At 39.4% G+C, this 12878-nt stretch overlaps 1 non-coding gene across 1 annotated transcript; it reads left to right on the top strand.

The window, feature by feature from the left end:
• Positions 1 to 253: 253 nt before the first annotated feature.
• LOC150038906 (small nucleolar RNA R71) lies at positions 254 to 360 on the top strand. Its single transcript, XR_016527422.1, has one exon. It is a non-coding gene; the product is annotated as a small nucleolar RNA R71 (small nucleolar RNA).
• The last annotated feature ends 12518 nt before the right edge of the window (positions 361 to 12878 follow it).

The raw sequence follows: 12878 nt of genomic DNA, 5'->3' as shown, positions 1-12878 counted from the left end.
TATCAAACTCATCATCGCAATCATTTGGTTCTGTAGGGATGCAATGTCCCTGTTATTTGAGTCAATATTTTATATTCTTAATCTTTGATCGCTTTCCCTCCAATTTTCATGATTTTTGGAAATGCGATCAAGGATATTCTTGGCCTCATCGTAAGTTTTATCAAGTAGACATCTAGCTACTGCCGCATTGGCAGCCGTCTACGATGCAGGGTTCAATCTGTGGTAGAAAATTTCCATTTGTAAACAATTTGGTAAGCCATTATGCGGGCAATCTCTTACCAGCCTCCTAAACCTCGCCTAGGCGTCACTGAGTGATTCGTCAATATCATGTTCAAAATTAGTGATCAACTTCCTCCTTCTAGCATTCTCCGTCGAGGGGAAGTACTTCTTCATGAACATCTCAACTACTTATTCCCATGATGTAATCTCCCCTGGTTCAAGAGAATAAGCCCATTTTCGTGCCTGGTCACACAATGAAAAGGGGAACAATGTTAATCGAACCTCCTCAGTGGAGATGTTTGGGAACACAAACGTGTTTCAAATTTCAATGAAACTCCGGAGGTGGACGTGCGGGTCCTCGCCACGGTTACCGCCAAACTGTTCGACAATTTGAATCATCTGCAGCATCAATGGTTTCATTTCGAACCTTGATCTGTCAAGAGCTGGCCTCATGATTCCTAGTGAGAAATCATAGAGGTTGGGTGACGCATAGTCCCGGATGGGCCTATTGCGATCGTTCGCCATGATATTATTTGCATTTGGTGCTCCATTTTCTGAATGCCTCGCCATGTTTGGATCTTTCTCTTGTTGTTGTTGTTGGTAGCTGTTTCTTCTTTTTCTTCGAAAAGTTCTTTCAATCTCTGGGACGTAAATGGGCTCAGGATTTTGTCCTTTACTTATACGACGCCCGCTTCTTCCCTTACCTAAGGAGAAGCAATGCACAGAGATGGAAAGTCTGCAAAGAAAATAAAAAAGTTATCGTTAGCACAATGTATTGTCGTAGTCCCCGGCAACAGCGCCAAAAACTTGATGCGTGGTTAATGTGATGAAATAATGGTGTAGAATGCGATGGTGGAATATGTGTTGTGCATGCAAGTTTTCTTAGCAAGATCCAAGTATAAATCTTACTAAGTTGCCTGGTAAGCCCAGGGTCGAACACAGAGACTAAGGAATAGTATACGATGGTAATTTTAGATCTCTTTGCGTTGACAAATAAAACAATGCGTTGGTTGGTATGTTGTTTAAGGTATAAAGTTTATGCGGCAGAATTGAGAAAAGAGTTAATAATATGAAAGATGCGATGAGTATGTAGGGGAACGGGTTGAGAAGGTATTTAGCTAGCATTTCTTGAGATTGCGTTCAAGCTATGTGATCATGCTAAACACATACAACAGCAATTCATCTTCCAATGTAAATGCTATAGTTCCTAATTTTAAGTCGCATGCGATGTATGCGATGATGTCTATAGGACTTATTCCTAAGTCTCCATTTCTTGCCTATGCGATGATGAATGATGCACACAGGTACAAGGTGACCGCATACAATCATATCATATCTCTAGGGTGCATGCGATGCGTTAATAGCAAAAAGAACTTATTCCTAAGCTTCTATCTCTTGATTATGTGGTTCTAATCCGACTCTCCGGAGCCTAGATTCTAATCTGACTTTTCCAAGCCTAGATTCTATCCTTAGACCACCCTCTCGAGCATCTCTAAAGGACGAATGACGCATACATAATGCAAGATGATCGCATAAAGTGAAGATCTCAGGTCATGCTAGCTAAGTGCTTCTCAACCCATTCGACAATTTAGTTACTCATGCGTAAGGTAAAAAGAGCGGACAAATATAAAGATGCAACTTCCATTTTATAAGTACGTTCAGAATACAGAATGACAATGAAAGTAAGGATAGAGAGCCTGGTAACAATATCTTGCTTCTCAAGGCTTTTACACTAAGTTTTCTCTACTCTGCCCAAAAGATGTTCTTGCTTCCGCAAGAGTTGGCCCTCTCTCTGTTTTTGTCGCTTCCCGGCACTCTTCCGAGTTAACCAGGATGATCTCTTAGCGTTTTCTCCCTTCACTCGCCTCCACCTTCTAAGTATAGAAAATTACAGACTACGGCTATCTATGGTGAAGAAGAACTCTAAATTTTGAATCGCGAAACCAAACTCTTCAAACTCCTCTAATGAAGGTGGCCTTCAGTATTTATAGAGCTTCAGGGTGAAGAGCTTTTTCTCTCAAATGATTGCACTGATGGGATATCATTAATTCTCTGTCTGATGTGCCGAATAATTGTCACCGAAAAGCTGAGTGTACATGCTACAGTGTCGTTAACGGCTTGTCAACTAAATTTGAATTCGACCGTCATCAACTTTCTGTCCCATCGTGATTTATTAAGCTTTCACCTTGATGCGTCGGCTCTATGTGGCCACCTTCTTGAGCATATCTTCATGAATGCATATGATCACATAGCCTTGCGGTCGCAATCTCTCATGCGCTCGAACGCTAATTTCTTTGGATCGCAATTTCGCCTTGCGTCAACGCATTTTCAGAACAAAATACATAAGTTAGCTGCTATAATGCAATGGACACATGCGATCACAATGTTCTAAACTTAATGCTTTCGAACACAATTTAATATTTTTACCGTCGCAATCCTTCATTGTTTTATATCTTTGTGCTGTAATAACGTGCATTTCTGCCCGTTATCAGCTGGCCTAGGGCAAGTGGGAGATTTTTATACTGGGTCTTAGTGCCCTAGTTTATTGATTTGTACTTGTTTTTATGTACACTCACTTGCTTTAGGACAAGTGAGACATTATTGGGGTTGATGCCCTAAACTCTTGTTGGATCCTGTAGTTTGTAAACACCTGTATGAACAAATGCTTGTGATGTAATAATATGAGATATTTTTTTCACTATTGTCTATGAACACAAGAGATGTTTTATTTGCATTTACCACAAACCAATAAACTAAGATCTCTGATTTTCGTTGTAACTTAAGCATGTATGTGGAGACATATAAGTGGATCATGCCTTAAATGATAACCTATATGGTTTGTAGTATATGGATATAGGAGGGAAACCTTATCCTAGTGACACTACAGATGCAACCCGCTTTGTAGATAGTTACAAGTGTTATAACGTGCTACAGATGGTCTGATCTTGATCATTCATGTGGAAACATACGAGCGGGGGTGTCCTATACAAAGGAGTTTGTATAAGACCGGACCACAAAGTGATTAATATCATTATATAACGTCATTCATGACAGAGACTTCATTTCACGAGGATGACCATAGGTAACATGACCTTAATCCTGAGTGAGTTGGGAACTCTTGCTTATGAGGGCAGTCCTTTGATTTGCATGGGTGCGAGTGGCCAGATTGTCGACTCAAATCTACCACTTTGAGGATTCGTCTGATTGGGGGAGATGAGAACTCAGCTACACAAGATGGAATTCAATCCTTCCCTAAGCAGTGGTAAGTAGATAGATTGCTCCCTTAAGGGCTGATTCTAGGACTTGAACGATGTGGCGCCGCACACCTTCTCATGGCCCAAGAGGTGTCCACTCATAGTAGGACTATAATGTATTGTTCATTAGAGAGATCAGTGGTACTTAAGGAGTTATATGTAACTACAAGGGCAAAACGATAAATTGACCCAACTATACTTACAAGCATCTGTGAAGGGTTATCGTACTGTTGACTGGTTATATCCAATGGACAAAGAAATATACTATAGTGAGAAAAGTGCAGTTGTCAGTCTTTAGTGGAGTGCTCGACAGTTAACGAATGGTGGATCTCGTGGCTAAAAAGTTTAGTCAGCTATTCACGTGCTATCGAAGCTTCAAGCTACAGGTCCATAAGGTCCCATCGGTAGCTCAATGGATTCATGTTAAGAATCAGTTTTTGAGTCAATTTGAAGTGTTCAAATTGACAAGAGAGAGTTTGATTATATATGATATGATTAAACTGGTTCAATTATATGTGATATAATTGACATGATGTATGAGATACATTACTTGGAGGAAAATGATATAAATATGATTTATATCAAGTAAGGAGAAAATGACTATGGTTTAAATGTTGCATATGATGTGATATTATAACTATAGGTTATAAATATAATATGATAAGTTAGTTATTATATTTATTTATAATTAAAATCATTATGAGATAATTGTGGGTGGTTACTCCTTTAACCGTGCATGAAAGTGGGAGGTTGTATTCAGTTTTCATCACTGAGGAATAAAATAAAAAATGTTTTCATTTTGTAAAAGAATCGTTTCATTAAGTACATTGCTTATTGTTTAGCTCACACGATGGCCTTTAAGTATTTGTCTCAACAATTGTGTACATGTGCCATTCTCTAAATGACCATGTAGCTTTTTACTAAACAATCGTGTGGCAAGCGAGTTTCATTAAATGATCATGTAAACGATTAAATCTGTTTTCCTAAACGATCGTTTACCTTTACTAAACGATCAAGCACCACAGTCTATACGATAGACAGTATCCTTCTCCCACTTGCTTGGTCGTATAGTTCAATCATTGTTTCCTCCAGACCTCTACCACATCCAATAGAGCCCACACCTCTTGGATTCTCACTTCGAGAATACCAAGGTTACTGGTGTCTGATGACATGTAGAAATGCACGTCATCTTAGGCCTTTTATATAGAATTATGAGGACTGATAAGAATAATATGCGGCAATTATGTTAGGAATTCATGAGCAAATGAATTTACGTCATTCAACATCAAGAATCTCGGCTAACCCACTATTATGTGTTATTATGAGTTCAATTGTCTATCTTTGTAGCTAACGCAGAAATCGGACGCAGACGCGAAAGTCGGGCTATCGCATAAACGACTGCATGCAGAGAAATTCTCCATCGCAAACGCGAACGCATACGTTCAACGCATGGGTGTTGCAATAATCAACCGCATGTGTCCATCGCAGAGGAGTTGCGATCGTTAAGCGATTGCGATCATCGTGTACAAGTTGCAGTAACCAAATGATTGCAGTCATTTCAAGATTGCGGCTACACAATGATAACCATAATAGCAGGATTACTGCAAAGTTGGTGGAATGGAAGCATCAACGCATATCTCGGGAAAATCAAAAGATGATGTTTACATTTCACCTACCACGCCGTCAGCAGCCGAGATTCAAAAAAGGACCAACGCGCCACTCATGTCAAAATCAGAGCAGGTCCATTAATGTTGTCGGCAATCAAGCTCTATAAATAGAAGCCGCCGAGCATAACTTCAAATGATCTAGGGTTTTCATCCAAGGTCTCCTACCTTCGGGTGGATCCTTGTGATCCAGACCAAAACGTTAGAAGAAAGCTTGAGAGTTCTTCATCTCCTTCATCAATTTCGAGTGACGATCGGAGCCTTCGTCGGAGTTAGATCTTGAGAGAGTCAGCTCCACCACCCTTCCATGGCACCACTGGCAGCCTTGACACACATTTGCTGGAAGCAAGACATTGCTTCCAACTAGCCTTTTCCATTTCTCTTCTTTCTTATATTGTATTGTATTACATTTTGGATTAAGAAATTAATACATTGTGTGATTAATGCATTTCTATGTTTCCTTCACTTCCATCTCTATCTTTCTTTGCTAGCATCTTTAACATTCATTGCGTCACTTAGTGAGATTGTGAGAGTATCGCATACTTAGTCATGCAGATTAGAGATATGAAACATGTAGCAAACCACCGGAAGGTATGCGTTGTGCGAGTGTGTGAGAAAACCTTATTTGCTAAGTGTAAAGCTGTAACAATGCCTGTCTATAGGCGGACGCAATGCTTGTCTATGAGTAAAGTCAGCAGCAACCAACTGACCGGGAGGGTAAGTGGTTGGTCGCATCAAGCAATGTAAGCCAATGTTCACTAAAGATAGGAATAATCTTGTGTTAGCCAAGTTTATACAGTTACCTTGTCTTATGAGTGTATCATTCATCATTTAGGCATACTTGGAAGAGTAGTCTAAAATCCAAATCTAAGACTCGAGAGAGTGGATTGGATCGCATAAGCAAGAATGGGAAACTTAGGAATAAGCTCCGTTTGCTATTACACAGCGTATGTACCCTACGGAGAGGATATTGCATGCGTCCAAAAAGTAGGATACGGTGGCGGTATGCGATCATCTTGTTTATGTGTGAGAGCATATGAGCAGGAATAGAGACTTAGGAATAAGGCCTCTCGACACTTCGCATACACATCGCATGCATCCTAGAATTAGGCTCAAGTGTGTGTAGCAAGATTGCATAGTGATAACGGGCAAAAATGAACGTTATTACATTGCTAAGATATTAAACAATGAGGGTTTGCGTTGATGAAATATGTTAGATTGCGTCCAAAAAGCATTAAGTTTATAGCATTGCGATCGCATAGAAACAATTGATTTTTTGTATTTTTATGCAGAATATGCGTTGATGCAAGGCAAAAAGAGCGAATCACAAGAAATCAATGGACGACCGCAGCATTAACACAAGGATAATCACGATGGGACGGAAAGCTGATGACAGTCGAATAAGCCGCCTTTCACCCCAGAAGCTCTATAAATACCGAAGGCAGCCTTCAGAAAAGGAGTTCGGAGAGTTAGAGAATTTTTCTTTGGATAGTTTAGCCATGTTCTTAGATTTTCTTTTATTTTAAGGTGGAAGCAAGAAAAGGAAGTTATGCCGATAGATCGTTGGGGTAGCTTGGGAGAGTGCTGGAAGCTTCAAAACTAGAGAGAGTGCCAACTCCTGTGGAAGCAGGAATATCTTTTGAACCGAATAGAGTTGCCAGTGTAAAAGCCTTGGGCAGCAAGGGATTGCTACCAGGCTCTCTACCTTTATCTTCCATTGTTATTGTGTATTCAAACTCTTTTATAGAAATGGAATTTACTTCTCTATATCTGTTCATTCTCTGTTTATCACGCATGAGTAGCTAAATCTGTTGAATGGGTTGAGAAGCATTTAGCTAGCACAACTGGGGATCTTCATTCTATGCGATTATCTTGTATTATATATGCTTCATTCGTTCAATAGAGATACTCGGGAGGGTAGTCTAACGACAGGATCTAGGCTTGGAAAAGTCAAGTTAGAATCTAGGCTCGAGAGAGTCAGATTAGAACGCATAATCAAGAGATAGGAGCTTAGGAATAAGGACTGTTTGCTATTAAAGCATTGCATGCATCCTAGAGATAGGATATGATTGTGTGCGGTCACCTTGCCTTTGTGCATCTTGCATCATCGCATAGGAAAAAAGTAGAGACTTAGGAATAAGCTATATGGACACTTTTGCATTCAACACATGTGTCCTAGACTTAGGAGCACTGCATTTGCAATGGAAAATGACTTGTTGTGTATGGGTGTAGCATGATCGCATAGTCTGATGCATTCCCAAATAACGCTAGCTAAAGACCTTCTCAACTCGTTCATCCGCACACTCGGTGCATCTATCACACAATCCAACTTTCCTCAAATCTACCGCATTTATTTATTTTTCATTACCGCAATCAACAAAACCAATCAACTATTTGAGTTACCGGTTACCGTAAAGTCTTCCAAGAAATTACCATCGCATATTGTTTTTCCAAGTCTCTGAGTTCGACCCTGAACTTACCAGGAAACTCAGTGGGGTTACACTTGGATTCCACAGAGAAAACTTGATTGCTCAATGCAATTCATCACCGCATTTCTTCCATAATTTCACATCATAAAATAACGCATCAAGTTTTGGCGTCGTTGCCAGAGACTACGGCAAAATAATGTGCTAACGGTAATTTTTCTTATTTCTTTACAGACTCTCAATCTCTGGAGAATTACAACCCAGAGAGTGAGAGAACATTTTGACGCAGACTAAGAGACAACCCCTAACAACAAGAGAGAACACCAAGAATGGCGGAACAATTGGAAGCAAGGGCCACAATTGCGAACAATATAATGGCCAACCCCATCCTTCTAGCGAATGACTGCAATAGACCCATTCGGGACTATGCGTCGCCGTACCTCTATGATTTCTCTCCAGGAATCATGAGACCAGCATTAGATGGATCGAGGTTTGAAATGAAGCCGGTAATGTTACAGATGATCCAGGGTGCTGGGCAGTTTGGAGGGAGGCGTGGCGAAGACCCGCACGGCCACCTCCGGAGCTTCATAGATATCTGCAACACTTTTGTGTTCCCGAATATCTCCACCGAGGAAGTTTGACTCACTCTGTTCCCATTTTCCTTATGCGATTAAGTAAGAAAATGGGCATATTCTCTCGAACCAGGGGAGATAACCTCGTGGGAATAGTTCGTCAAAAAATTCATGAAAAAACACTTCCCACCTACCAAGAATGCCAGGAGAAGGAAATTAATAACAAATTTTGAACAAGAAGATGACAAGGAAATTAATAACAAATTTTGAACAAGAAGATGACAAATCACTCAGTGATGCCTGGGCGAGGTTCAAGCGGCTGGTAAGAGACTATCCACATAATGGCTTACCATACTGCCTGCAAATGGAGATTTTTTACCAAGGACTGAATCCCTCTTCGCAGATTGATGCCAATGCTGCAGCCGCTGGTGGTCTGCTAGACAAAACATATGAGTAAACAAAGAGTATACTTGATCGCATTTCCAAAAATCACGAGGATTGGCGGGAAAGTGATAAGAGATTAAGAATAAAAGATAACGACGTAAACAACAGGGTCATCGCATCTCTGCAAAACTAGATGACAGCGATGATGAGTTTGATTCAAGGCATCACAATTAATAACATGGGAGCGAAGAAAGGGTAGGTCAACGCAATTGCCCAAACGACCACAAGTTGTGTCATTTGCAGAGACGCTCATTCGATGGAAGAATGCCCAGCAAACCCGTAGTCAGTGTGCTTTATAAAGAATAACCCCTATTCTGATACATATAACCCTGGGTGGAGAAACCACCCAAATTTTGCGTGGAAAAATCAATAACAACACTTCCAACCAGTGGTGCAAAAAGGAGGGCCGCCTGGATTTTTCCTGCAAAACAACATTCCAACACATAGTCAAGCTAGCAACTCGCAAACACCGCAATCGTTGTCCTTAAAGAGCTTGTTGAAGCAATACATTGAGAAAAACGAATCACTGTTTCAGAATTAAGCAACATCCATTCAAAATCAAGAAATACAATTAGGACAAATTGCAGGCGAGCTGAAAAATAGACCGCAAGGAGCGTTGCCGAGCTCAATTGAGCTCCCTTGCAATGCTGGGTGTACTGGGAAGGAACAATGCTTAGCAGTCTCCTTGCTATGTGACAACATGACTGCGGAAGTAGGGGAGGAGCCCATTGCGACCAACTTGAGTGTAGTGACATCCAAGGACCCGTTGACTTATAATTCAGAAAAGCCCAAGAAAATGAACCCCGAAGTTGTGTCCATGCTCAAGCCTTTAGAACATGAGACAGAAGAAGTCCAACTACCACCAGCTCCACAAAGATTGAAAGAAAAACAAAATGATGAGGAAAAGATCGCAACAGTGGCCGCGACGCAAAATGTTATAATCCCACCAAAAATGTGCGACCCAGGAATCTTTACGATAACATGCTCCATTTGAGGGGTCTACAGTGGCCAAGCACTATGTGATCTTGGGGCGAGTATAAACATAATGTCACTTTCAATCTTCAAACGATTGAGTATTGGTACACTCACACCCACAACAGAAACTCTCCTACTTGCAGACAGATCCCGAATACATCCTGAAGAAGAGTTGAAAAATGTTGCAATCTCAATTGATAAATTCATCTTGCCGACAGACTTCCTTATTTTGGATTATAAAGCGAACGAAGATGCGCCCATCATATTGAGACGGCCATTCCTTTCGACAGGTCGTGCTCAAATTGATGTGCGCAAGGGGGAGATCTAATGAACATTCATGGGAAAAAGCTCCAGAATAAGGCAATCAAGATCCTAGAGGATAAAGAAAAGAGGGAGAAGCCACTGTGGACATGAAAAGACCAGCTCAGGAATAAGCAGTCCCTGAGTTACTATATAACTTAACCTCATCAGGGACGTAAACCTTTTGAATATCCTTTCTCTACATCAATACTTCATAAACCTTCAGCATCTTAATTTTGTCTACTAACGCATATCTATTTTTTTTATACTCTAAAAAAAAGGAGATTGCAATAAAAGATGTTGTTTTGTTTAAAATCATTTTACCCTCTCGATGTTTTTCTTGCAAACGATCGAGGCGAACAATTGCAGAGGAGCCACACGACGAAAGTAGATTTCCTTGAATCGATATCGGTCTGTAAGTCAGAATCAGTGTATCTAGTAGGGATAAGATCCTTAGCATTACGCACGAGCATATAGTCCCTCGTTCTTTGAAGAAACTTGAAGATATTTTTAACAGCAGTCTAATGATCATATCCAGGATTGAACTAATATCTGTTGACAATTCCAACTACATAGCATATGTCGGGATGAATACACAACATGGCATATATTAAACTCCCCACTGCTGATGCATAGGAATTCATTTCATAACCTCAACCTCTTGAAGTGTCTCAGGACACTATTCCTTAGACAAACGAACTCCGTGCCTAAAAGGTAACATACCTTTCTTGGAATTCTGCATTTTATATCTAGACAACATCTTGTCTATATAAGATGCTTGAGATAATGCTAAAGTTCTGTTCTTGTGATTTCAAACTATTTCCTATGAGTAGAATATCATCAACATACAAAACCAGAAAAGCTACAGTTTTGTTGATAATTTTCTTGTAAACACGAGGTTCGTTACGTTATGTTCAATGCCATAAGACTTGATCGCAGTGTCAAATCTCATATTTCAGGATTGAGATGCTTGTTTCAACGCATAAAATGGATCTATTAAGTTTTCAAACCTTTTGCTCTTGACCCTGTTCAATAAATCCCTCTAGTTGAAACATATAGACACTCTCTTCAAGATAGCCATTCAAAAAAGCTATTTTGACATCCATTTGCCACATTTCATAATCATAAAAGGCAGCAATGGATAAGAGTATCCTAATAGACTTGATCATGGCAACCGGAGAGAATGTTTTTTCATAGTCTACCCCCTCTCTTTGGGTAAACCCTTTTGCCACAAGCCTAGCTTTGTAGGTCTGTACCTCACCAACTTGGTCTCATTTTCTCTTGTAGATCTATTTGCAACCAATGAGTTTTACCCTTTCTGGTTGATCTACAAGAGCTCAGACTAAATTGAAGTACATTGACTCCATTTTGAGGTTCATGGCTTTTATCTGTTGGTTCTTATCCACATCTTCCATTGCTTATTTAAAAGTCAATGGATCCTCTAAGCCATCATCAGGTATGACAACCTGAATTTCAGTTAAACCCATGTACCGGTAAGGCTGTTGGACAATCCTTCCACTACGTCAAGGTATTCTCAACTCTTGAGAAGGATGTGATGTACTAGTTTCATCAACAACTCTTATTGAAGGATCTGCTCGATCAATAACTCTTGTTGATCTATCTATAGTTTCTTTAGATATCTCACTTAATACTAGCTTACTGTGAGGTTGATGATTTTTAATGGGGTCTTCCTCAAGGAATGTTGCATTTATCAATACAAATACTTTATCTTCTTGAGGATCATAAAAGTAACCATCTTTTGTCTCTTTAAGATAGCCTACAAATAAGCATACTTTTGAATGGTGTTCCAGTTTCTTTGGATTTTGCACCAATACATGTGTTGGACATCCTTGGATCCTGAAGTGATGTAAACTACCTTTACGTCCTCTCCATAACTCGTAAGGTGTTTCTGAAACACTTCGAGGGAACCATGTTTAATATAAACACTGCAGTCTCTACTGCGTGACCCCAAAAAGAACTTGGCAACTGAGCATAACTCATCATAGAACGAACCATGTCCAACAAGATTCTATTTCTCCTTTCTACTACATCATTCTATTGAGGTGTGTCAGATGCTGTGAGTTGTGACTAAATTTCGCATTCTATCAAATAGTCCTGGAATTTTAAGTCCAAGTACTCCACCTCGATCCGATCAAAGTGTTTTAATCTTTTCACCTAATTGGTCTCAACCTCTGCCTTATATTCCTTAAACTTTTCAAGTGTTTCGAACTTATGATGTATTAGGTAAATGTAGCCATATCTTGAATAATCAATGATAAAACAAATGAAATATTCACACCCTCCTCTCGCTTTAAAATTCATTGGACCACAAAAGTCTGATTGTACTTGCTCTAAGGGTTCTATGGCTCTAAGATCTTTTCCAGTAAAAGATCTTTTGGTCATTTTACCCTCAAGACAAGATTCACATGGCGGTAAGGAGCTATCTTCTAATTAGTTTAGAAGTTCACTCTTAACCAATCTCCTAATTCTATTGAGATTAATGTGACCTAGTCTTAGGTGCCAAAGATAGGTATTTGGAGAAATTTTTATTCTCTTATTACGAGTTCCAGCTATTTTAAACATCTCTATATTCAAAATGGCTTTTACATCAGTTGGTTTTAACACGTATAAGTTATTTTCTAAATTTGCAGATTATATCTTAATACCTTTCGAAATAATGAATACTTGATTATTTTCAAAAGAAACTTTATAATTAGATCTAGTAAACACGATATAGAAATTAAATTCCTTTTCATAAAAGGAATATAATAAATATTTTCAAGTAAAATGTATCTATCTCTAACAAATAACTTCATATCTCCCACTGCTTTAGCTGAAACAACTTCCCCGGTCCCTACCTTAAAGGTTGCTTCACCTTCTGTAAGCTGTCTCCAGGAACTAGTTTCCTGAGCAAAAGCATGTATATGATTAGTAGCACTTGAATCAATTATCCAAGTCTTTTTATCATTTTTCACTAAACATGTCTCAATCACAAGCAAATCATATTTACTATATTTTGTTTTC

The sequence above is a fragment of the Benincasa hispida genome, chromosome 1 (assembly GCF_027475165.1).
Source record: "Benincasa hispida cultivar pf3 chromosome 1, pf3_genome.v1.1, whole genome shotgun sequence".
NCBI classification, from domain to species: domain Eukaryota; kingdom Viridiplantae; phylum Streptophyta; class Magnoliopsida; order Cucurbitales; family Cucurbitaceae; genus Benincasa; species Benincasa hispida.
This window is presented reverse-complemented; position numbering and strand designations above follow the sequence as displayed.